Genomic DNA, 24,159 nt, shown 5'->3' with positions numbered 1-24,159 from the left:
TGAACTGAGCAAATGCCATAGCACAGCAAGCATGGACCCTGCTCAGCTCAGTAGCGCGATCGTGGACGTTGTAAACACCTCACGCATTCTCGTGCTGTCTATGGTGAACCATGAACTGCAAACGCAGGAGAGGAGGAGGCAGCTACGGCAGCGCAGCGACGAGAGTGATGAGGACCTGGACACTGATTTCTCCCTAACCGCGGGCCCCTGCACTTTGGAGCTCCTGATGGTAATGGGGGAGGTTCTACCCACTGAACGCCGATTTTGGGCCCAGGAAACAAGCACAGACTGGTGGGACCGCATAGTTTTGCAGGTGTGGGACGATGCGCAGTGGCTGCGAAACTTTCGCATGCGTAAGAGCACTTTCTTTGAACTTTGTGACTTGCTTTCCCCTGCCCTGAAACGCCATAATACCAGGATGAGAGCAGCCCTCACAGTGGAGAAGCGAGTGGCAATAGCCCTCTGAAAGCTTGCAAAGCCAGACAGCTACCGGTCAGTCGGGAATCAATTTGGAATGGGAAAATCTACTGTGGGGGCTGCTGTGTTGCAAGTAGCCAAAGCAATCATTAAGCTGCTGCTATGAAAGGTTGTGACTCTGGGAAACGTGCAGGTCACAGTGGATGGCTTTGCTGCAATGGGATTCCCTAACTGTGCGGGGGGGGGGGCGATAGATGGAACCCATATCGCTATCTTGGCACCAGAGCACCAGGGCACCCAGTACATAAACCGCAAGGGGTACTTTTCAGTGGTGCTGCATGCACTGGTGGATCACAAGGGACGTTTCACCAACATCCACATGGGATGGCCAGGAAGGATTTATGACGCTCGCGTCTTCAGAAGCACTGCTCTGTTTAAAAGGCTGCAGCAAGGTGCTTCCCGGACCAGAAAATAACAAATGGGAATGTTGAAATGCCTGTAGTTATCCTGGGGGACCCAGCCTACCCCTTGATGCCATGGCTCACGAATCCATACACAGGCAGCCTGGACAGTGGTCAGGAGCTGTTCAACTACAGGCTGAGCAAGTGCAGAATGGTGGTAGAATGTGCATTTGGCCGTTTAAAAGCCCGCTGGAGAATGTTACTCACTCGCTCAGACCTCAGCCAAACCAATGTCCCCTTTGTTATTGCTGCTTGCTGTGTGCTCCACAATCTCTGTGAAAGTAAGGGGGAGACCTTTATGGCGGGGTGGGAGGCTGAGGCAAATCACCTGGCCGCTGATTACGCGCAGCCAGACACCAGGGCGATTAGAAGAGCTCACCAGGAAGCGGTGCGCATCAGAGAAGCCTTGAAAACGAGTTTCATCATGGGCCAGGGTACGGTGTGACTGTTGTGTTTGTTTCCCGTTCATGAACCTCCCCCCCTTTATTGACTCCTCCTGTAAGCAACCCACCCTCCCCCTTTGATTACAGCTTGCTTCTGGAAATGAAGTTACTATCGTTTAAGAAGCATGTAATTATAAAAAGAGGCAGAGAATTAACAAGGTATCCCAGGTGTGGTTTGGGAGGAGGATAGGAGGGAAGAAAAAGGCCATTAAGGACATTTCAATGTAATGACAGCCTTTGGTTGGACTGTCCACGGGGGTGGAGTGGGCGGGTGCAGAAAGCCTTCCCCCACACGTTCTTACACGTCTGGGTGTGAAAGATATGGAACATGGTGAGTACTGAGGGTAGTTAAACATGGGCTGGAGCGGCACTCTGTGACCCCGCTGCTCTTCCTGAAGATCCACCAGACGTTGGAGGATGTGAGTTTGATCATGCAGCAGCTCCAGCGTTGCATCCCGCCACCGCTGATCTTTCTGCCGCCACCTCTCATCTCGAGCGTCTCTCCTATCCTCACGTTCATCCCTCCCGTCCTCACGTTCCCTGGCATCTTTCCTGTACTTTGCTACCACGTCCTTCCACTCCCCCAGATGAGCTCTTTCATTGCGGGTTACTGCCATGATTTCTGTGAACATTTCATCTCGTGTCCTCTTCTTACTCCGCCTTATCTAAGCTAGCCTTCGGGATGGGGTAGGGAGGCTTGAAAAATTTGCAGCTGCATGAGTGGGGGAAAATAGTGATAGAAGGATTATAAAAGATACATTTCACAGAACAATAGTTATACTCTTTCACAGTGAACAACACTATTCACCTTACATAGCACATGTAATTTCACTACAAGGTCGCATTTGGATTCTTTTAGTACTGAGTGCCTGCGGCTGTGGTGTAACAGATCAACACAGACGCAGGTCCGGGTATCACAATTCAGCTTGCATGCGGTCATGGTAAGGCATACAGCTTCTTCCTGTGCTGCTGCTTTTACAAGGAGCAGCAGACGCCAAGTCCTAACCCTAACACTGGAATTGCTTTAGCCCTCCCCCCACCGCATGGCTGGTATAATGGCAGATCACTGCTAATCACCCCCCCTCTCTCCTCCCCCCCCCACCGCGTGGTGGGTAGCTGGGAAGATTCCTGCTGGCCAAACGCTAAAAAGCTCAGCGCCATTAACCCCCTTCCCCTGCCCCCGCTTGGCTACCTGCAAGGAAGGATTTCTTTTAAGCAGCAGGCAAGCAGCCCAGTAGGAATGGCCAGCTCTGTCCCCTTAATAAAATACCTTAATTTCAACCAGGTTACCATGATATCACTCTGCTGAGGATAACACAGCGAGATAAAGAATGGATGTTTCTTGAATGCCTGCAATCACCGAGACCATACGCAGCTAGGCTTTGTCATGTAATGATACCAGATTACTTGCTACATGCATGGCGTGGTAAAGTGTCCTACCATGGTGGACGGAACAAGGCTGCCTTGCCCAGAAACCTTCTGCAAAGGCTTTTGGAGTACCTCCAGGAGCGCTTCATGGAGATGTCCCTGGAGGATTTCCGCTCCATCCCCAGACATGTTAACAAACTGTTCCAGTAACTTTGATGCCTGCTAAGGCATGCCAAACACTCATGGCAAATCAATCATTAAAAAATGCTTGCTTTTAAACTATGTTTTATATTTACAAAGGTACACTCACCAGAGGTCGCTTCCATGCCTTCACTGTCTGGGCTAGTGGCTTGGGAGAGCAGGGATGGTAATTCCGTCTGGGTCACAAAAAGCTCCTGGCTGTTGGGGAGAATGGAGTGCTGTGTGGTCTCTGCAAGCTCTTCCTCCTCGTCATCTTCCCCCTCCGCTGAATCCTCATCCATGGTTGAGATTATAACCCCCACCTCAGAATCCACGGACAAGGGGGGGGTAGTGGTGGCGCAGCCCCCTAAAATTGTATGCAGCTCAGCACAGAAGTGGCATGTTTTTGGCCCTGATCTGGATCTGCCGTTTGCTGCTTTGGTTTTCTGGTAGGCTTGTCTGAGCTCCTTCACTTTCACTCTGCACTGCACTGAGTCCCTGGTGTGGCCTCTCTCCCTCATGGTCTTGGAAATTTTTTCAAAAGTTTTTTCATTTCGTCTTTTGGAATGCAGTTCTGATAGCACTGAATCCTCTCCCCATATAGCAATAAGATCCAGTACCTCTCGTGCGGTCCATGCAGGTGCTCTTTTTCTATTCTCAGGAGACTGCATTGTTACCTGTGCTGATGAGCTCTGCATGGTCACCTGTGCTGATGAGAGCTCCACGCTGGCCAAACAGGAAATGAAATTCAAAAGTTCGCGGGGCTTTTCCTGTGTACCTGGCCAGTGCATTAGAGTTCAGTTACCTATCCAGAGCGGCCACTGATGCACTGTGGGATACCGCCCGGAGGCCAATAACTTCGATTTGCGGCCACACTAACCCTAAATCGATATGCTAATATCGATTTTAGCGTTACTCCTCTCGTTGGGGAGGAGTACAGAAATCGTTTTAAGAGCCCTTAAAATCGATTTAAAGTGCATTGTAGTCTGGACAGGTACAGTGTTAAATCGATTTAACGCTGTTTAAATCGATTTAACTGTGTAGTGTGGACCAGGCCAGAGACACACACACTCTCTCTCTCTTCCCCTACACCCCCATTTCACATCCCTGCAGGTACCCATGACATACCAAATTGTCTGCTAGTGTGAACTGATGTTGAAGCCAACAGAGCTGCACCAATTTACATCAAAAGAGAATCTGGTCCTCTTTCTCTTTCATATGCACTTTTCTTTGACACATGCACCTGTACTGTCTTACACAGGTACAGTTCACACCAGAATCTTTCCTTCTTCCTGTCACACAGACTTCCAAACTTTTATTCACATATGCCAGACAACCACTATACTCCGCTATTAACTCACAACTCAAATCCTCCCAACTCAGTCACACATTGAATGAAAGCCAGGTGTCTTCTGTTCTTTCTGGGCCTCAGGAGAGGACTGTGGAACTGGGCCGGAAGATACTGGGCTTGCAATAGGAGGCTGCAAGGCAGTGGAGCAGGAGTGTTCTGAAACAGTATTCAGGGATGACAAGGGAAGCGGCTTGGCCCAAGAAAGGATTAAATATTTTAAAAAATACACAAGCTTTGGAAAGGAGAGAAATCCTCCTGCTTCAGGGCAAAAGCAAACTATTAGGGATCAGAATGCAATTTTCCCTGGAGGGAAAATTTTATTCCATACCTGCCTACTGCAAAGTTCTGGGGGTTTGCGGGGATTTTTTTGGTGTCTTCCACAGAGTTTCCTGCTATTGGCCACTGTCTGAGAGAATACAGGACTACCTGGCATGCTAGTCTAATTCATTATGGCAATTCCTATGTTCTTATGAAAGAGGATTCAGCAAGAATCACTAGAGTTCACTCCTCACCCTGGGCTCAGGGGCCACTGCATTCACTCTCTCTGCTTTTGAACTGGGCAGGGTAAATACATAGTGCTCCACAGTGCAACAACTGCTCTCCCACCAGCTGCTAACTGCAGCTGATTACACTTGGCTCACATTTTTCAAGGTTTTCTTTACAACCATAAAGGATAGAAGCCTTAAAAAAAAACAAAAAAAACTAGCTTACACCTGGCCTACACCTAAAACTTAGGCTGACCTAGCTACATTGCTCAGAGTTGTGAAAATTTTCATACCCTGTGCAACATGATTAAGTAGAACTCATCCCCCACCCTAGATGCACCTAGGTCAACGTCAACACAAGAATTCTTCTGTCAACCTAGCTGCTACCTCTTGGAGTGATGGATTTACTACAGCAATGGAAAAAACTCCTCCATCACTGTAGTGTCTACACCAGTGGTTCTCAACCTGTGGCCCATGGACCACCTGCAGCCCAACCAGCACACAGCTGCGGCCCATATGACATCCTCAAGTCCCTACAGGTAGTGTGTGTGTGTGTGTGTGTGTGTGTGTATGTATATATATATATATATATATATATATAGTGTGCATGCAGGCCACATAACATACATAGAGAGGTGACTATGCAGCCCACAATGGTAAATAGGTTGAGAACCACTAGTCTACACTGTAGCACTACCTTTAGAGACTGCAGAAGTTAATGCCACTTGTCCCCAGAGAGCTAGCAAATGGGGTTTTGGAAGACTGCTCTATTATAAACAATATTGTTGTAGACGTGTTCATTCCAGGCTATTAGAGAGACAAGGTGGGCGTAGTAGTATTTTTTATTGGACCAAGCTTGTCTCTCTCACCAACAGAAGTTGGTCCAATAAGAGATATTAGTTCACCCATCTTGCCTCTTTATTATAAACAACTCAGATAAAGAAAACTAATATGGGGTGGAAGACCTATTGCTTTCAGTATTTGTGGAGTTCATTTCCCGCTAATTCATCCTGCTTCCCCAAGTGGGAAGGCGTGAACAGCAATACTAGATTCTCATGCCTGGACTCAGGTAGGAGCTAAAAGCTTGACCCCAATCAAGAAACACTACAAAGAAACCCCGTAGTAGTCAGAGAAGTGGAAAGGGGGCTGACAGGAACGTGACCTGTGGAACTGAGGGGAAAGGTAAAGCCTCTTCCTAAAACTATTTTCTTTAAACCCATTAACTTTGTGGCATTCTAAGAATAAAAAGATGTGAGAGCTGTACAACTGGAAGATGCAGTTATTGGATTCTTGGTGGTGGCGCCTATCACTCAGCAGGAACGAACTGATCCACTCCTAGGTCTGTAATAGTATAGACCATAATGGCTAGAAGTGATTTGAACTATTGCCTTTCCTTCAAATTAATTGTCCATAAAAATACAGCAATCTTCCCTCTACCTCACTTTTTTTCCATTGTATTTAAGTACATGTACAAGACACAAGGCTTTTATACTTGCACCAGTTTTCAAGAAACCCATCACCCTGATCAATGAGATAAAGTCCTCTGAGGGCAAAGGTACTTCTCTTCTTCCCTCCACCCTCGTTTTGTTTAGGTGGGAAGAGAAGTTTTTAGAAAGCTTTTGTGGGTGGAATAAATACTTTATATTTCTCTCTTATTCAGAAATGATGCTATTCAAGGATTGATTTTTCACTGAGCCATGTTTTCTTCAATAACAATAAATCGTGATGAAACATCTAGCTTCCCGAAAGCTGCTTCAAGCATTTAGCTCCTAGGAGTGACCTAAAGCCTAGACAGCATTCAGATCAATTTAAAGGGACAGTACTAACCTGGGTTTTATGACACTCACTAACCAAGAAATAAAGATGAAGAGAGCAGATATAGTGAGATTTAAAGGGACTGTGAATGAGGTAAAGTGCACTTTGTCTCAGAATAAAATTGCAAGGTGGAAGGAACGGTGTTGTTTCTGAACTCTTTATGGGAAATAAGACTCAATTCTGCACTAAAATCCACACACAAGTGGTAGGTGAGCCACTTGTAGCTCATATTCAGCATGTATTTTGTAGGGTGGTTGGATGCAAGCGTCTATTATTTTGAAGTTTTGAAATAGTGGGGATAAAGTGCCAGAATTCAGGTTATTGTTAGAATGCGTAATATACTATATCCATACAGGGTGTTATTCATACAGTATGAACTGTGAAGATATTTGAGTATTAGTTTTACTTTGACTTAGCTGTTCATTTCCATTTTTAAAATTCTTAAAGTTTATCAGTAACATTTCTTGCAATACATATGTTTCAAATTTATTTTTAGCTAGTAGCCTTAAAAGGTAATAATCTTTGATCTGTCAATAAGGGCAGCCATCATAATAAAAGGCATATCAATCATCCAGGGACTTTGAAATCAACGGGACCACAGTTATTTTTCTCTTCTGCTGCTAATAGCTCACGTTAACTGATCACTCTCCTTACAGTGTGTGTGGTAACACCCATTGTTTCATGTTCTCTGTGTATATATATATCTTCCTACTGTATTTTCCACTATATGCATCCGATGAAGCGGGCTGTAGCCCATGAAAGCTTATGCTCAAATAAATTTGTTAGTCTCTAAGGTGCCACAAGTACTCCTGTTCTTTTTGCAGATACAGACTAACACGGCTGCTACTCTGAAACCTGTCATTAAGGCTGAAAGTGTTTATAAAGAGTCTACCTAAAACCAAGAAAGTACTATGATTTCCACTTTTCTACCTAAAAAAAGTGTTAAAAACATGAATGTCTAGAAATTCCCTCTTGTGATCTGAAATTATACATTATTAGGTGTATATAAAAGAAATATTATACTATTTAATTAATGCTAAAGATTTCAACACTAGTTTAGTCCCAGGATACATTATGATAAGTCAGGTTTCTGCTGGTGTGACTCGTTCAAGCTGTAAGATACTTTTATGAATAAAAAGCAAAACACTATCTTTGTGATTACAGAATCTACTGACTATATGGTATTTTACATTTATTGACCGGACTGTGCCTGGCCCAAATGAGGCTGGGAACAGAGTAAGAAGTTCCCCACCTGAATTAATGCGTTACAGCTTCCTAGATTTTTGGTCCGAGCGCTGGCGGAAGAGCAGGTGCCTAGTACTCTCCTTCTTCTTCCCTCAGAGCAGGTGGGTAGAGAGGGCTGGAGCTTTGTTTCCGCCTCCATTACTTTCCAGCCAATGAAACTGAGATTGCACATGGGAGTGAGTTTGCTACTTCTGGTCAACTGCCATGAACAAAGGCAGAGCAAGTGATGAACTAGTCACATTTCCTTCCTAAAGCAACTGTAGTTTCCCAGCATTATTTACTAACACTTATACTGCTTATTTAAAAAAAAAAAAAAGTAATGGAAAATTATATGTTAGTTATAGCATACTGGATATAGAAGCCCTTCAAAAGGAAATGGGATTTTATATTCATAGTAATATGATCTTAACTTTACATGAATTTATACAAATTATAAGGAGACAAAAGGTGTGGTGAGGGATTGCTATGTGTAACTTTTATGGCATGACAGTAAGTGAAATAGGAATAGAAGGCATGAATGAAATGTCCGCATTTCAGTGTTTTGGTTTTTGGAGGAAGACAGTATATGGACATTTTAAAAATTCCAACTGTTAGGCAGCCTCCATTGATACACATTTTCAACCTTAACTAATTTCCAATTAAGTTTTTCTTTACTAATTTTCTATATTTACAAATAATGTAACTCTAGGTATGTATAATGTATACAGGTTATAAAACATTTAGAAAGGCAGATACTAATAAAGAAATATAAAGTAATGAGCCAGAGAAAAGATACAATTGACTGAAAATGTAAAAATATAGGCAGACCCTGCAGAAACTTATGTACATGATGCATTTTAATCATGTAAGTTGTCCCCTTGAGTTCAACTGGACTCTGACAAGCTTAAAGCTAACCATGTTCTTAATTTTTTTCAGAATCATGGCGACAATTTGTACTACTACAGGTAGACTTCCAGGAAAAACATACATAAAGTAGTTAAAGATGAAGATAATGTCATCTTCATAAAAGTAAAAAAAAAAAAAAAAAAAAAATACACAGAAAAAAATGCCAAAAACTAATGTCATTTTCTTATAGTACTTTAGTTGTATATAAAGCTTTTAAAATATTACTTTAGTTATAAAAACACAGATTTTTGTATTAAGTATGGCCCCAATCCTGCAAACTTTTATACATGTTTAACTTTAAGAGTGTGACTAGGCTCACTGATTACATGTATAAGTCTCTGAAGCATCAGGGGCTCTGTAATTACACTTGTACCATCCATTACCTGTTTTCAGAAATGAAAACTATTATTACAATACAGTGCCCTGTGATTATATTTTATGGTACGCAGTTCCTTTGGTTGTGAATATATCCTCTTTGTTGTGAATGCAAACTCTCTGAGATTTACAATTAGTTATTGGGACATGAATCTTTTGTATTGATTACTGAAAAGACAATTAAACAAAAACACGTTAGATTAAATCCTGGCCCTACTGAAGTCAAAGGAAGTTTTGGCACTGACTTTATTAAAGCTAGAATTTCACTCACCGTTCACAGTAAAAAAAGAAAAAGGGCTCAATTCTCCAATAGTAACTCAACACCTTTCAGATGAGTACCTCAGTATATTGCAGGATTGATCCCATAATGTGAATCATAGGAGAATTACAGTTATCACAAATATCACTTAAGAGAGCAGAACTTAGCAGAACTTGAAAACTAACTGTTCAGGGTTAAAATGTTCTTCTGAAGTATTAATAAGTGTGAACATCTGCTGTTCCCTAAAATCTCTCTCATGCTGTGGAGTCAAACTCACGCTCTTCCTGTGGTTTTCCTTTATTAACAAAGAAAGGAACAAGGTAATAAAATTCAACTTAAGCTTCTATGCAGACTTGGCTACTACTCCTTGGGTTTCTGATAACACACCTTCTATAACAGTACACAAATAACTACAATATAACAACATGTATGTCCAAAAATAAACATTCTGCTCCAAAATAAGCATGAGGATTGTTCATAGAAAATTAGAAGGATTAGACAACTAGACAGCAAATAATAAAACTATCTTGTCCAAAAATTCAGATTCTTCAAAACAGAGTTAAAGCTATATTTTTCATCTTTTTCATTTGATTTACTTTTCTTTCAACTTACTATTATGGCATATTACTTTGTTATTTTTAAGCTTTTAGTCAGTCTCTCAACTCCATTTCGTTTCACTTTATTGCAACTCTAACAAGATCCAGTAAAACTTATTGCTGGAAGATAAGAGTTATTTTGCTAAGATTTGTGAACTAAGTACAGCCTACCATTAATTGTTCCACCTGCTCCCATCAACCTCTCTTAAAAATAACAGATAATAGTGTCGTACTGTAAGTCCAGGAGACCAAAGTACAAAATCTAATTTCCAGCATGCCACTTTTGAATACTACACCTACCAGTAGACTCCAGAACTTGTAACTAAAAATATACTATGATAAATTAGCTAATTTTAAGGTAAAAAAACCCAAACATATACTTTAGTATGATTCCCCGTTTGTGTAGGTACCTAACTATTTTCTGTGATCATGCAGAAAGTCTTTTTAAATTATTCATCTGGTTCTGTGCAACAAGTTCAGAATATATGCAAAATAAAAAGTTTAAAATATTCTCTTGCTTATATAAAATAATTACTTCTTTGTATTTTGGAATCATTTGTATTATTCTCCTGCAATTGCATCCAACAGTTTGGGTTTCTTTTAAAATTCCACTCTACTACTGTAGATAAAGATATAGGTATCTACAAAAAAGATACAAGAACTGCAATTCTGAAAAATGGTAAAGGAAGGAGAAACTGAAAAAATAATCAACTTGTTTCCTTTACTAGATCTTGCACTCATTCTGTATACAAATTCTCAGCAACTTCACTGGGATTTACCTGCACAGAATAACTGCAAGATTGGACTCTAAAGGGATGTTACCAAGGCTGCTAGGCCTAAAATTAGACCTCTGATTTGAGTTCATGGGTGTGTCACAGCATCTCTCCACTATTCCTGCTGTGCTTTTGTGGGCAGCCTAAAGAATGCTGCTCTCAAAGGAGAAAAACAAAATCAGATGTTACTAAAATAGAATCAAGTTTCAGCACTGCACAACTTTATTATTTTAAATTAGTTCAAACTCTAATTGTTTGAAATTTAAGGAAAGTGTTAACTAATGGGGAGGGAGTGGGGCAGTCTTGCAATGACACAAAAAAAAATCCAACACAAATCTAACTACTTGTCAGCATAGTTTTAGATATCCATTTAAACATCTTGATTAAATAACCAGAAGTTTATTCACTTCTTTTGTAACTAGGACATTACTAAGAATCTGTAATATAGTCAAGAGTTTGCTTGGCTTCATATTAAAAATAACTTGTCAATAGCTCTGCATGAAAAAAACCCATTCTGGTTTAAAACTCAACATTCAAAGTAATAGCTAACAAATAATTAAGGATGTAGTACTGGTCATACTGAAATCAACAAAAGCCACTGCTTCCAATAGAAGATTTATACCTAGTTTAAAGCCCAATCTCACAAACATCAGCAGATATAACCCCTGATTCTGCCATGAGATGCATTTAGTAGACCCCTGACATCCAAAGGACTCAGTATAGATGTAAGGTCCACCTGTGCAGAGTAGGGGTCGTAGTGCTTACTATATGATGTGAGACGTCTCACTATCATCAGACTACTCCCAGTTACATATACTATATCAGTTGTAAGTGTTTCCAGGGCTGGACCTTTTAACATGTAACATTTTAAAACAATTTAAAATTGGATTTAAAATAAAATAATTTACAATCTTATTTTGCAACCAACACAGACTGCAAAAGTGCATTTTTCACCAGCTTTTAAAAAATTGATTTAATATTTAAAAAAATAAATTTAAATGGATTACAAGCCTCTTGCAGAAAGACTTACTTCCCCAAGACTTATCCCACTAGAAAATTCCCTCCAAAATGGCATATTGCTTCACAAACTCATGACTTTGGAAAATATGGCCTGCAAAGTTTATAAGATAAACAGACAGATCTAACTATAGAACAATAAGTAACTCATTTAGGAATCAAGTGTAGATCCAAATTAACAAAAGTCTTCCAGAACCTGACAAAAACAATCTTGCCATTACCGTCTTTGTTCACAATTGTTAGCACAAGCAACCCTAACAAACTAAGATGTATGGATTACATAAAGGATGACACGTAGCATTGCCAAAGTACCAAGGGCACTACGCTCCAAGTATCATAGAGTGTTCAATTCTGACTACCTTCTGGGACTCTTGAAAAATCCACCACTTTGAAATGCTTGTAAAAGAAATAACTTCAGATTGCACTCTCGGCTTAGGACAACAGAGGAACCCAGACAAAAGGGGACACACAAACCATAATTCTTATAAAGTCAGTTTGTGGAATAAAAAATGTTAATTAGTATTGGTAAGCTCCTAAACCTTCATTGCAAGGAGAATGACTAAAAGAAATCTCACATTAGGTACCAGAAGGAAAAAAAGTTACAACCGGGAGAAATTACTGAACAGAAACTCTACTCTACACAAACTACTATTTATTTACTGAGTATATGTAGGGAAAGGAATTAGCCCCAATATACATGAATATAAACACAATCCTTGCTGAAGAACAATCGTCTATCTAGACTGGTTCAGGAACTTAAACTCTAAAAATGAAACACACATCTGTGGAGTAATTTTTCATAAATCTGAAATTTCATGGGTAAAATTCACTGCTAGTGTCAACAGTTATAGTTTAATATCAATGAATTTAATTTCATAAAATTGTATATCAAGTGATGTACATATATTTGACAGTGAATTTTGTCCACAGGTTGACCACCAATAAATACCACAATCAACAAAGCAGCAATCAGATAACTCGTTCAGTCACTCTGAACATAGATTAAAATTTATGACCAAAAAAATTAAATGCTCTCATAACATTAACAACCCTGTGAGTTATTGAGACCTCCATCAAAAAAATCCAGTCAAAACAACAATAATTTATTTAGCTATAGAAATTTTAGGATTAAACTTGAACCCATGCAGGGAATTATTCTGAGTATGCTTTCACTTCTTATATAAAACAGCAGTCAGCAAATGCTTTACTTCCCTAAAGACTTTCTGTAACATGCTCAGAATGGCTGATAACAAAACTGTGTTTAAAATGTGTGAAGAGAGACCTAGTCCTTTGTGCTGAATGATGAGGGACAAGAAAAACCTCAAGAGATTGCAACCTAAACCACAAATTGCTTTTTCCGGCCCCCAACCCTAGTTGTGTAAGAGATTCCCCTCAAGAAATTTCCTACAAAGGAACACCATAACGTTAAAAAAAACAGGCTTCACAAAGAGGGGAGAAATTTCCTACCTTCCTTTTGTCCTCTCCATTCCAGTAGGATATTTTAAAAAATATTTTATTATACTTTTCAAGTAATACAATCAGTAAGTGTGAGAGGAAGAGACTATTCTGAGTTGTTAAAATGTCAAACTATCACTGAATTATACAATACCCAGCACTGTATTCAATATTTGATTTTTCAGTATGTTTTTAGGTTTCTCAAGCCTGGTTCTTTACTACTAGTGTCTTTTAAGTGCTGTTCACTACTTTGCATTTGAACAAGACCAAACACACTTAACGACAGATTCTGTGTGATTTTCAGGGACAAAAACTGTGAGCTCACAAAGCTCACACAAAGTTGCCCAAGTCCCTAATGTCACTATTCGACATACTGACTTGTGTCTCAAACTAAAAGAGAGCCCGGAAAACGTAATGAAATACCCCACTATATTTCTGTTTTCCGTACTCTACATAAAGATTTGCTTCTCCTTGCACATTTCACCTCTTAAACTTAAAATAAAAAAAGGGAAGGAAACCTGGAGAGTTCTCTGGCAAATCTTTGAGACAGAAGTTGAGTCACCACTTAAGTCAATGCCGTGGGAGGCTGAAAATAATTTGGAAATTAAGTTTTTTCAAAAAAAAATTTCAAAATTCCCTAGAACCAGGGCTGTCAAGTTTCAAGCAACACTTCTCAGGTGAGGAGAGTGAATAAATTATTTCTGAAGAGGGAGGAAGGGAGACCCACAAAGATTTGGGCCTGCAGGTGGCTGGGTGAGCTTCTCCTCACATATGGGAAACCAGAGCCAATTCCCCCAGGCCCTACTACCCCAAAAGAGCTAGAGCAGACACTGTGGGAGGAAGAAACCCATCCAGCAGGTGGGGAAGGAAAGTGAAGATGGGGGAGGAGCTGCCTGGGGCTGATGAGCATCTGGCCAGCAAGGGGCCTGTCTCCTGTTAGAGGGAGCAGGGGATGTAACCCCACCCCTACCCCAGTCCCTCCTTTAGAAGACAGTTTGAGGGTGTAACATGCACCTTGGCTGCCCATGTCTGCCCTAAGGGGGGAGTTAAAATATCGCTGCCCCTCCCTCAGGGTCTGCCCTAGGAGGGGAACTAGGGGGAGTGGGGATATCCCCCCCCCCCGCGTCTGCACTACAGGGGGAGAGGGAATATCGACCTCCCCCCCCTCGTCTACCCTACAGGGGAAACTCGGGGGGTGGGGAACTGCCTCCCCTCAGCGTAGGCCCTTCGGGGGGAGGTGGGGACACAGCCCTCGCCCCCCCCGTGCCCCCCACAGGAGTTTATTCCCCCCCCCGTGTCGCTCCTTCGGAGACAAGCCTGAAGAGCAGCTGCCATTGTCCGGGCCAAGCCCCGTGTCTTAGCAGGCACCACCCCAGCGACGGACACAGGCGGGGCCGGGGGCAAACCAGGCGCCTTGCGTGTGAGCCGGGGCGGGGGGTAGGGGCTGTGGCTGGCCTGCGCCACACCCCGCTCGGCCTCTCCTCTCACTCGAGGCCCCGGCTTCCCCGCAGGCCCTCGTGGAAGATTCGGGAGAGGATTTCTCGTGCCCCCCCCCCCCCCCGTTTCCTTCCCTCCCCCAGTTGCACCCCCCAGGTTATTTATTGTAACTTCAGTGTTGGGGGGGGGGGCCGCAATCCCAGCTCTTTGCAGCTGAAGCCCGTGGGCGGGGGGCGCTTTGTAAACGCGAATAAATAATAGTTAATATCCCCCCCCCCTCCGCGCTCGCAGTTTCCCTGCTCGATTTCCAAGCTGGCTGGGAAATTATCCTCCCCCCACCCCAACAACAAACAAAATCCTCCACCCCACCCCCCCGCAGCTCCCCACATTTTATTATTATTGCCCCCTCCCCATTTGCTACCTCCCCAGGCAGGATCCCCCTCCCCTACAGAGCAGCCCTCTCCCTGCCCCCATCGCCTTGGATCACTGTACAGATTTTGTAGGGTTTTTTTTTAAGGCGCCATGTTTATAATCCTCCATCATATTTTAAAAAAAAAAAAATCCACCCAGCACGAGACACGGTGTCTCCTCACCCCAAAGGCAGGGGGAGAGAGGCAGAAACATCATCCACAGGGCTGTAAATTCAAGCCCCCCCTCCCTCCGCACACGAACCCCTCCTCCCCAGACTCGAAAGTCTCTCTCACCTTGTGCTGTTGCTGCTGCTTCTGCTGCTGGCGGGGGGGAGGGGAGGGAGAAGTTAAGCCGGGGAAACTTTTCAATCGCTTCCCCAGGCCTCTGCTGCCTCCTCCTTCCACATATTTTTTTCCCCCTCAAGAGTTTTATTGTGTCTGAATATTCTCTCCCTCTCCTCTTCTGTCTGTCCACAGTTAAGGTTTCTGGGGTAAACAGGGTTTAGGATGGTGCGAGGGATATTTGGGAGAAGGAGAACTCTAGTGGTGTCTGCTGGAGTTGCTGTTTGTTTCTTTTTCCATTTATTATAATAAATTTAAAGCACATTCCTGTTTATTATTTATATATTAGTTTTTAGATCACAATGTTAGGCCACGACTCTGCAGTGAGCTTTTGCAGGAGCAGGAAGTTAGAATGTACATTAACCAAGGCAAGCTAGTGTGCACAGCGTCAAAATACAATCTAGAAATTCTGGACAAAATTTTCAGAAGGAACCACTGATTTGGGACACCCAAAAACTGAAGCATGTAAAATCCATGGCTACTCTTGGAAATTTGACTGCATATGCCTAGCTATGGTGTGATTACAGAATCTAGCTTTTTAATAAATATTATCACTGGGTGCATTTTGTATGTACTTTATAATATTTAGGGATATTTTGTGGTTTGTTTAGATATAATATAGTACATCTTATGAGGTGTCACAATATTAAAAGAATATTTAATGCTTGTGTAGGCAAATACATTCTAATTTTCATATACATTAAAAATTACTTAACAAGAAAGAAGCATTGTAATTACAGGCTTGACCAGCATTTCCTTTTGCAGTGCAACATCATATTCTGTCACAGCATACTATCGCTAAATCCTGCGAACATTTATGCATGTGAATAACTTTATGCATGTGAATATTCCATTCATATAACAGAGGACTACTCAAATGAATAAAGTTAATTACATCCTTAATGCCTGATGCAAAGACTTACACGTGCTTAATTTTATGTGCTGTGAATTGTCTCAATCAACTGTGTTGAAGTTAATGGGACTAACTGATAATGCTTAAAATTAAGCACTTATAGAAGTCTTTGCTGAATCAGGGCCTTAAGCCCTTTTAAAAATTTTGTTAAGCATCAGTAAAGCAGCTTTGGTTCTATTTTTTTAAGCAGTGAGAGAGCATTTTAGACTACCTAAAAGAAATTATATAAATAGAAAAAATGTAAGTAGATAATCTACTTACGTTTACTTGATGGGTTTGGTTGATAGCAGACTACTTTTAGTTATTAACAGCAATGCATTATATGACCACATATTACCATAAAAAATGGGTTTTGATAAGCATACATCACTGGAGCTTTGCTGTCAATAAGTTACAAACCAGCTGCAACCTTGTATTGAACAATTGGGTATAATTTCTGTTCTAGGGCTAGGATTTTTAAAGAAACTTTAACTAAAGTTCTTTAGTGAATTAGACATGATATGGGGCCTTTATCGGTTAGCACCTCTGGCAGCAGAATGGGGCGCTATACTAACCTGACTCCTATCCCCCTAATAGCACCAAACTCAATTTTGTGTTTATCAAGTCCTTGTTATAACCCACCCATCTAGCTGAGTTCTAGTAGTAACTACCCATTCAAGATAATGGAGAGTCAGAAGTCCCATAACTCTAGTGGGGGTTAGATAGCCTTAGGTCTCCTGGGTTTAGCTCCTTCTCTGGAGTCCTTGGCTGGAGTAGATAGGGGAACCCAGCACAGGCACTGACTTTTGTCTTTTGCTGGTGGGTGCTTTTGAAGATATATGTATGTGTTTGGGAAGAGGCTATTTTCAGCATATTTATTCACTTCTTTCATATTCTAGTTACTGAATATGTGTCTGTCATTAGTATCTTAGCAGTGGGGGGCTGCCTTGGGGCAGAGGCTAAGTGTGGTGGCAGGGCTTCGAGGAAGCAGCAGAGCGGAAGCAGTGCATCCGGGTGAATCGCAGGTAGGGCCTCAGTGGGAGCAGGCTGAACAGGGGTGGGCCAGGGGGCTGGGCCATGATCTAGGCATGGGTGCCCCTCCCCCCCCTTCTAGGAGCTTCCAGCACTCCCACCCACCTCCCCAAACACAAGAATCATGCCCTGCCTATGACTGTGGCTCATAGGTGCTGAGCACCCCTATTTTTTTCATTGGGTGCTTGAGCCCTAGAGCACTCACAGAGTTGGTGCCTATGGAACCCAGGCCCACCCACTCCACTGGTTTCCAGCTCAGGAAACATGTTTGGAATAGCTAGCATCAATCTTCTCAATCTCTTGTTACTCTATAAGCTACCGCTCCTCCTCTGCAGGCTTTCCGTGCCTCTTGCCCTAATTTGCCCTCTTTGGAGTGTTGGGTTCTCTAGTAGCTTTTTCCACAGCCTGTTGGAAGAATCCTCATTTTGCAATCCCTGTCTGAGGGCTTCCTATTTCTTCAGGAGGCTTCCCCTCTAACTGAGGCCCCTTAACCTTTTATCATGCCCCAGTGCTTCCCTGTCATGCCACTAAAAGTTGTGCAGCATAACTGCTGTTTGTTGGCTCTCTTGCTGACAAAAAATTTCCACCTCGCAATGAGTGGCATTTGCATTGTTGCTCCTGCCTGTTCATACGAGCACTTATCGTGGAAAAACTTTTGTCTTTCAGGGTTTGTTTGTTTTAAACACCTCTGAAAGACAAAAGTTTTGTCATTCAAGTGCCAGTGTAGGGAGTCTAATTAACTGCCTCCAAGTTACTGGGTGAATTAACTACTTACAGGTGTACCTGAGCTGCCTCATTTCCCCTCATGGGGCCTCTGAGAAGCAGGCTGGGCCTTTAACTGCAGAAGGCCAGCTACTTTCTGACAGGCACTCAGTTTCATTGGGATTTGGATACCTAACTCCCTTAGGTTTCAGAGTAGCAGCCGTCTTAGTCTGCATCTGCAAAAAGAACAAAACCCCAACCCCATATCATTTTTAATTATGCTATAAATAGTAATAAACCCTTATTCCCAGGAGTAGGTCTTACTTGTACAAAGATTCATAATGACTTGGGGCAAAACTGCAATTGTCCTCAGCCCTAGCATGATTAGTCCCTTGGGTTCTCAGAAACTATGGTGATTGTTATCACATAAATGTTTGGGCTGCAGTCTTGCAAACATTTATTCACATGCAGGATTGGGTCTTTCAGGTTTGTCCACATTAGAAATTTTGATTTGGCATTATTGATTTGCCAAATATTTGTGGTAAGTTAACATATTTGTAAAGGCTAATCTGGATACTCTCTAAATGTTTGTTCGTCCAGGACCTAAATACAGGACAAACATTTGTATTCTGGAAGAAATGTTCAGGGATTGTTCATACTTTCCCTAAAAATGTGTCATCAACTTCTATACAGTGCTGTTGTAGCCGTGTTGGTCCCAGGGTATTAGAGAGACAAGGGGACTGTGCCATCCAGCCCGAGAGACTCCACTCCTACTTCAAGGACGTGTTCGACAACGAGGCCCAGACTGACTTGCAACGCCCGGAGTGCCTTCTCCCACTGCCCCGGATCAACCTCACAGAAGATCTGGAGCAAGACTTCTCCCCCCAGGAGGTGCAGGTGAGGCTGACGAGGACCAAAAACACCACCCCTGGAAAAGATGGCATCCGCTACCACCTGCTGAGGAAACGAGACCCCAGCTGCTTGGTGCTTGCTGCCATCTTCACCAAATGCAAGCAGTTCCATCGCATTCCTCGCTCCTGGAAAAAGTCCATGACCGTCCTCATTCACAAAAAAGGGGACCGAGACGACCCCAGCAACTGGAGGCCCATCTCCCTCTGCTCCACCATCTACAAGCTGTACGCCAGCTGCCTCGCAGCAGTTTGCGGGGGCGCCGTCAGCTCAGTCCAGAAGGTCTTCATGTCCTCTGAGGGATGCTACAAGCATAACTTCCTCCTTCAGACAGCCATCCAGGAGGCCAGGAGGTCCAAGAGGCAGTGCGTCGTAGCGTGGCTCGACCTGACCAACGCCTTCGGGTCCATACCCCACCACCACATCTTCGCCACTCTGGGAGAGTTCGGGATGCCGGCTACCTTCATCCAGATCCTCCGGGACCTCTACAAGGACTGCACCACCACCATCCGCGCCACAGATGGAGAGATGGACGCCATCCCCATCCGCCGTGGCGTGAAACAAGGATGCCCCCTCAGTCCCATCATTTTCAACCTGGCCATGGAACCGCTCATCCGAGCCATCTCCAATGGCCCGACCGGCTTCGACCTGCATGGCAAGAAAATCAGCATTCTGGCCTATGCGGACGATCTGGCCCTGGTCGCCGACAGCTCGGAAAACTCCAGCAAATGCTCGACGTCACCAGCCAAGCCGCCAAGTGGATGGGCCTGCGTTTCAACCCCAAAAAGTGCGCCTCCCTCCACATCGACGGTGGCACCGGGGCACTGGTCCGGCCTTCGCAGTTCCTTATCCAGGGCTAGTCCATGACCTCCCTTGAAGAGGGAGAGATATACCAACACCTTGGCACACCCACAGGAGTCCGCGTCCGGCAGACCCCCGAAGACACCATCGCAGAGATCCTGCGAGATGCAGCCCAAATCGACTCCTCACTGCTCGCCCCCTGGCAAAAGATCAGCGCCCTCAACACCTTCCTGATCCCCTGCATCTCCTTTGTCCTCAGGGGATCGGCCGTGGCCAAGGTGCCCCTGAACAAGGCCGACAGCACCATCAGACAGCTGGTGAAGAAATGGCTCCACCTTCCCCAGAGGGCATGCACGGACATCACCTACATTTCCCACAGACAGGGCGGTGCCAACGTACCTCGGATGGGTGACTTGTGCGACGTGGCGGTGATGACCCATGCCTTCCGTCTCCTGACATGCCTGGACCCAACAGTGAGGAGCATCTCACAGGAGTCCGTACGGGTTGTGGTCAGGAAACGCATCGCCAGGGCCCCCTCCGAGCGGGACGTTGCCACTTAGCCTCCAGGGAGCCGCTGAGGTAAGTACGGGAGAGAGGGGAGAGACCTATCCTCTCTCTGGACCCGCGCCCGCAACGCCTCAAGATGCCTGGGTAAGAGGATTGGCTGCTTCTGGAAGTGGTGCGAGGAACGCCGGGAGCTGGGAATACTGGTGCCATGCATAAAGACCCCGGACCACACCATCGTCACCCCGACCACCAGAGCCATGCTAGAAAGGTCCCTGAAAGACACCATCCGCTACCACTGCGCCGAGAACCTCAAGCAGAAGCTGGACCAGGGCAAGGTGTTCGAGGTGTCCAGCAAGTGGGATGCCAGTAACCACTTCCTCCCTGGGGGCAGCTTCACCAGGTTCGCAGACTGGCGGTTCATCCACAGGGCCCGACTCAACTGCGTTCCCCTCAACTAAGCGATCCGCCACGGCAGCCGGGACTAGCGCTGCAGGAAGTGTGGCTATGTGAACGAGACACTGCCGCACATCCTGTGTGGATGCAAGCAGCACTCCGTAGCTTGGCGGCACCGCCACAACGCCATCCAGAACGACTAGTGAAAGCCATCCCACCTTTCCTGGGGAAGATCACCGTCGACTCCGCCATCCCCGGGACAGAGAGCCGACTGCGACCTGACATCGTCATGACAGACGCAGAAAAGAAGAAGGTCCTCCTGGTAGATGTCACGGTGCCTTTTGAAAACCGGTCACCTGCCTTTCACGAGGCCCAAGCACAGAAGGACTCGAAGTATGTCTCGCTGGCTGAGACCCTGAGAGCCCAGGGCTACGAAGTCCAGGTACATGCCCTGATCGTGGGAGCTCTGGGCTCATGGGACCCCCCGCAACGAGCCGGTTCTGAGAGCATGTGGGGTCGGGCGACGCTACGCCCGGCTAATGAGACAGCTCATGGTGTCCAGCGCCATCAGGTGGTCCAGAGACATTTATATCGAACACATCACCGGACACCGCCAATACCACACTGAGTAATTGAGACAGCCGACCAGGGAAATAACCCACTTCCTTCCCTGAGGGACCAAGGGACGCACCCCACCCATGTACCTATCTGCTCCACCGATACTGACTTGGATCTCTTATTCATTCCATGGGGGGCGAACCCGAGCCCATTTATTCACTGACACATTAAAAAACCCTTGCACCCCAATCTGGATATATGCCGGTTATGCGATATGTATGTATCTTTTCATCCTTGCAAACGGTATCTGTAACCCCTCATAACCCAAGCCTGACCCCAGATGTACAGTACCTTCCCTCTCAACCTGTGTATGTTTCATTTCAAGCATTTGCTTTAATAAAATTTTTAAATCTTTTATTGGACCAAGTTCTGTTTGTGAGAGAGACACACTTAAAAAAGAGCTCTTCTTTAGGTATGGGAAACATACTCAGAGTGTCACAGCTAAATACAAGTTAGAACAGATTAAGCTTTTGCTGACTAACTCAAACCAGGTAATCAGTTAACTCAAGGTAAATAACCCTAGTGTAGACCTCCCCAGAGAAATGGAACAGTTTAGGGCTTAATCTTGCAAGATGCTGATCTCCCTCAATTTGCATGAGCATCAGCACCTTGTTGGATCCAGCTTCAAGCAGGTAAACTTTTGCATAATGTAGTCCTTAGGCTGGGTCTTGATGGACAAAAAGGGTGTGTTTTTCAGGGCTTCTCTACAGAGGGCCATCCAGGGAAATTATTCCAAATTAACTCAGTTAATTTGAAGTGGATTAGTTAAACTTCGTTAAACCCATGTAACCCTATTCAGAAGTAAAGTAGTCTTAATTTAGTTTAGTTTAATTCACTTCCAGAGTGATTTAAGCTACATGGAATTTAATTTTGAATATTGTACACACAGGGATTTAATAGGGTTTCACTAATCCACTTCAAATTCACACCTTTAGTTAATTCAGATTAATTTTCCTGGATGGCCCTATGTAGACAAACCCTTAGTCATAGCAGTTCATTTGATTTAACTTAAATATGATTAAAAAGACTTCTTAATATTGATTAAGATGCAAGATTGAAGCCAGGTTAGCTGGCCCTGTTATAGCCTTGGCACCCTTACAGTCATTTATCTGCATTTATTTCTGTATCTGTATTTAAGATTTCCCCTTTGGTAGGCAAGGTTTCAATTAGGGAACAGCACTAAAATAACTAATTTTAAAGTTCCATGGTGAGAAGCAGTAAGAGATTAGGCAGACAATGGGAAGAAAATCCCACCTTCCATGAGTTCTGAGCAGTTTGTTCCTTCATAGGCAGTGCCAACTGTTTGTGAAGGCAACTGCTCAATTAGGAGTGCCCTAACCCTTCCCCCAAAGTAATATAATTGGCTGCTGAGATTAATAGGTAGCTAGAGTTACATGGCATGTCAGCATAAAATTCAGGGTGTTTCTTTTCTCCTCCTCTTGAAGTGGAAGGTCTCTGTAAAGGCAAAACTAAAAAGACAAACATTGCTTTCTAGTTCAGAAAATAAGCAAACTTTTGCTACTAAAGTAACTCAGTTTAGGAAGTCACAAGTGTTTGAATAGCTATAATCAGGAGATTGCATTATAATAGAAAAGCAAATATTAAAAAGAGCCAGTTTGTTACTTGGTTCAGGGAAAAGAAAATATAGTAACAGTTAAACAATACAAAGAAAATATGAAACATTTACTTCCCTTCCTAAAGTATTTCCCTCCAGAAAATAAAAAATATTCAAGGTAGAAATAGTTAAAGCCAGGTCTAAACTACAAATTTTTGTCAGCATAAGTTATATTGGTGAGGTGTGATTTGTGACCGACGTAGCTGTGCCAACAAAAGCCCCTAAGATAGACACAGTTATACTGGCAAAATTGCACTTTTGCCAGCATAGCTTATTTTCCTTGGTGGAGAGGGACTGGAATAAGTGCAGCTTTGCTGATATAAACTGCTTCCCTACGTGATGTGTTTTGCTGGTACAGTATATCAGTCTGGCTATACCAGGAAAATCTTTCAAGTATAAGCCTGGCCTAAAGACAGAACTATTTTTTAAAGCTAAATTCTGTCTTTACACTCTCTCTCTCTCTCTATTGGAGTGTGCATGCATGTACATTTAATTTAAGTTTCAGAGGCTTGCCCAATCTGAGGTTCAGATAAGGAGATTATAATCTCTTTTCATGAAGTAATTTACACTTTAAAGTTTAAATAAAAACAAACAGAAAAACTGAACTTTATATATTGAGCCAAATAATTAAAGCATAGGATCTGTTGATAACCTATTAAGACCCAATGATAAGGCATATGTAATTTTCCTAAGAACAGCTACCACTGTCAGCAAATAAGTGACACCATGTGCAACTATTAAAATATTTACAGAATAAGGTCCTGATACTGAAACTGGTTTCACATGGGGAGAAGCCTGAGTCATTTCACTGAGCAGTATTGTCAATGCTAAGCATTCACAAATCACAGGTAAGGCTCCAAAGTGTCGTAAGATTGGCTTTAAAATCATGAGACTTTTTATAATTATAGAATATAAGGGTTGGAAGGGACCTCAGGAGGTCATCTAGTCCAACCCTCTGCTCAAAGCAAGACCAATCCCCAACTAAATCATCCAGCCAGGGCTTTGTCAAGCCTGCCCTTAAAACCCTCTAAGGAGGGAGATTCCTCCACCTCCCTAGATAACCCATTCCAGTGCTTCACCACCTTCTAGTGAAAAAGTTTTTCCTAATATCCAGCCTAAACCTCCCTCACTGCAACTTGAGACCATTACTCCTTGTTCTGTCATCTGCTACCAGTTCCTCTTTGGAACCCCCTTTCAGATAGTTGAAAGAAGCTAACAAATCCCCCGCCCATTCTTCTCTTCTATAGATTAAACAATCCCAGTTCCCTCAGCCTCTCCTCAGAAGTCATGTGCTCCAGCCCCCTAATCATTTTTGTTGCCCTCTGCTGACTCTTTCCAATTTTTCCACATCCTTCTTGTAGTGTGGGGCCCAAAAC

At 43.5% G+C, this 24,159-nt stretch overlaps 1 protein-coding gene across 7 annotated transcripts in view; it reads right to left on the bottom strand.

Annotated features, from left to right (window-relative positions):
* The window catches only part of ZMYND11 (zinc finger MYND-type containing 11), a 142,458-nt gene extending 126,961 nt beyond the window's left edge, over nt 1-15,497 (bottom strand). For 5 of the 7 annotated variants that reach the window (XM_050942253.1, XM_050942255.1, XM_050942252.1 and 2 more), the window contains exon 1: nt 15,267-15,497. The gene's annotated coding sequence lies outside the window, so the exon portion shown is untranslated. The remainder of the gene's footprint in view (nt 1-15,266) is intronic. The other 2 variants (XM_050942257.1, XM_050942258.1) reach the window with 1 other exon arrangement.
* Between the last annotated feature and the right edge of the window lie 8,662 nt (nt 15,498-24,159).

Source organism: Gopherus flavomarginatus, chromosome 2 (assembly GCF_025201925.1).
Source record: "Gopherus flavomarginatus isolate rGopFla2 chromosome 2, rGopFla2.mat.asm, whole genome shotgun sequence".
Classification (NCBI taxonomy): Eukaryota; Metazoa; Chordata; order Testudines; family Testudinidae; genus Gopherus; species Gopherus flavomarginatus.
The sequence above is the reverse complement of the archived record's forward strand: the minus strand, read 5'-3'. Positions and strand labels throughout refer to the sequence as shown.